The sequence below is a fragment of the Bidens hawaiensis genome, unplaced genomic scaffold (assembly GCF_021521415.1).
Source record: "Bidens hawaiensis isolate Kalapana, Puna unplaced genomic scaffold, B.hawaiensis_p1.1 tig00029912_1, whole genome shotgun sequence".
Lineage (NCBI taxonomy): Eukaryota > Viridiplantae > Streptophyta > Magnoliopsida > Asterales > Asteraceae > Bidens > Bidens hawaiensis.
The window spans coordinates 38,079-40,640 of NW_027494972.1; the positions used below are offsets into that span (position 1 = coordinate 38,079).

The 2,562-nt window shown below is 32.9% G+C and overlaps 1 pseudogene; it reads right to left on the reverse strand.

Annotated features, from left to right (window-relative positions):
• Positions 1 to 1,377: 1,377 nt before the first annotated feature.
• LOC143579684 (ALA-interacting subunit 3 pseudogene) lies at positions 1,378 to 2,562 on the reverse strand (annotated as a pseudogene).

The following is a 2,562-nucleotide window of genomic DNA, read 5'->3' on the forward strand; positions in this document are numbered from 1 at the left end:
ACCTACCATAATTTTTGTACGTAAACAATTAGATATTAAACATTAAACATTACACATTAAACATAGGAAACATATCAATTATCATAAACAATTAACAATTCAATATAATAACCTAAGAATGTTAAATAATAACCTAGGTTAATAATCTAAAATATGTGTTAAAAAAATTACATTAAACATTAACAATTGCAGTCAATTATACATTAAACCTAGCAAGCTAAGAATGTAAAATAATAACCTAGGTTAATATGTAAATATAATACTAACCATTGATGTGAAGATACTAACCTAAGAATGTAAAATACTAACCATCGATGTGAAGATCTGATTATCAATAGTCATGGATCTTCTGAAATCGTTTAACGGAAAGAATGAAATCAATCGTTATTATCAATTAACGGATGGTTCGTTTTACCGTGGATGGCCCGATTTATAATCTGATATCCGGTGGCTATTTTATATGAAGAACCGAATTAAATCATTATACGATTGATATCCAATAATGGCCGATTGAATGGAGGCTTTGGTTGATTAGTTTAAACGGTCTAGTATGAAAGAGAGAAAATTGGAGAAGAAAATATAATTGACTTGAAGAAGAAAGAAAATAAAATTGGAAACCGGGTTTTAGGGATTGATTAACGATAAATATGTTAATTAAGTATTTTAAATATTAGTATTTTTGATTTATTTTATTGGTAAGAAAAATAGAGAATTGGGAGTTATATTTGAAAAATAAAAATCGTCTAATAGGAAGGGGCCATATGACGCCAAAGTAATTTGTTTTAATAGCATAGTAGAATTTGTAAAAGAAAACCATCCTCTTTACACATATAATTATTTAAATTCATAAATGAATTTGAGGGTCAATCCAGCCTACAAGCTATTATGAAAAAAAAATAGTTTGATGCAGAGCTGATTAAATTTGTAGCATATATACTTACTGTTTGGATTAGACTAGACGTAAATTAAGAAACTGTAACTATTTGAAACTAAAGTTGATCGAAATAAGTCAAAAAGTATATGAAAAAGAGGCAGGCATGTTGAGTAAAGTAGTTATACTATGAATTAAATCTTTTTCCTTAATGATCGGAGGATTTGATTTGATTTGATTTGTTTTTGGTTTTTCTTTTTTGAAAGATGTAATTTGATCGTGTACATGTCACTGTGAGTTACTTTTTTACATGATTGTGTTTCTATTATTGCCTGTTTCCGATTATTCAAATGGAGCCTTTCTATTTGTAATTACTTGCGTCAAATTCTCATCTCATCCACAATCAATGATCTCAAAGCACGTTGATGGCATTTGGAGTCGGACAATATGCATAAAGTGTCATATGAATCTTAAAAAAAACATTGTGGTAATAATATATATTTGTTTCAAGTGAGCGGATGTCTATTCCATGACAAATAGGATGGATCTCCAAGACGTCGAGGCCGGAAAACATACAAAAGTATAAAGTTTATGGCCATAAACAAACATAATCCACCAAGACTAAGGTAAGCCACCCCAACAAAATCATTTTTCCCACCTATCCAAGTTGTTGTCGACAGAACAAGCTTCTTTCGTCCACCAAATTTGTACGTGTTGTAGTTGTTCTCTATTTCCACCTTAATCGTATCATGTGCCTCAATATCCGTGTGTATCTTCCCGTACAACTTTCTAAACGTAGGTAACGCCGCAGTTCTCATCCACACGATAAGATCCTCTTGCTGGCTTAGCTATACCGAACGCATATATACACCCAAAACAAGTTAATGACAAGTTATTACTATTATTATTATTATTATTATTATTATTATTATTATTATTATTATTATTATTAGCATATGCTACTTACGGGTATGCTTTCATCAAGGGTCGCACCACCGATCAAGCCTCCTTTTTGGAAGTTCTTAGGGTAAACATTTGAGCCGAACTTGGCTTCCGCGTCACTTTTCCATGCAATGCCCTTTTTCTCGATGTTTATATCTTTGCCTCGTGTTGATAGTTTGTATGTGTCATTGAATAAACTCCAAGCTATTAATCCACAGGGAACTATTGGTTTATTATCCTCAACGTATGCTTCAGGGAGACAATTCTTTGTATCGTTTTCAGCCTCAACATCGCGTAATTGCTTGTCACTTTTACTTTTCACGAATCTAAAAACAAACCAACATATTAAAAATAAAACATCACGAAGACGGATAGGGGATGGCGACACACCTACGATGATTTTGGTAGAAATGCTCAAGTTGATAATACACGAATATTGGGGCAACCAATTTCTTTGGTACTTTTAAATTCCTTACACATGTCTTTTTTGTGTCCGGGTTTTGAATAAACGATTGGGGGTTGCTATTAAAGTCGTCGGGAACACATGCTTCGTCGTAGCGATCAATAATTTCGACCACGTTATCTGATGCAGACCACGCCAATAGACCAATCGGGACGAAAAGTACCCCGATTGTTATGTATGATGCAATCGCCCATCCAGGGGTTAAGATTGGTTTCCATGCAGGAAGCTCTTGTTGGGAGAACTTTGAATAAATTGGTTTTTTTGAATTCTTTTTTTTCTGATCCAT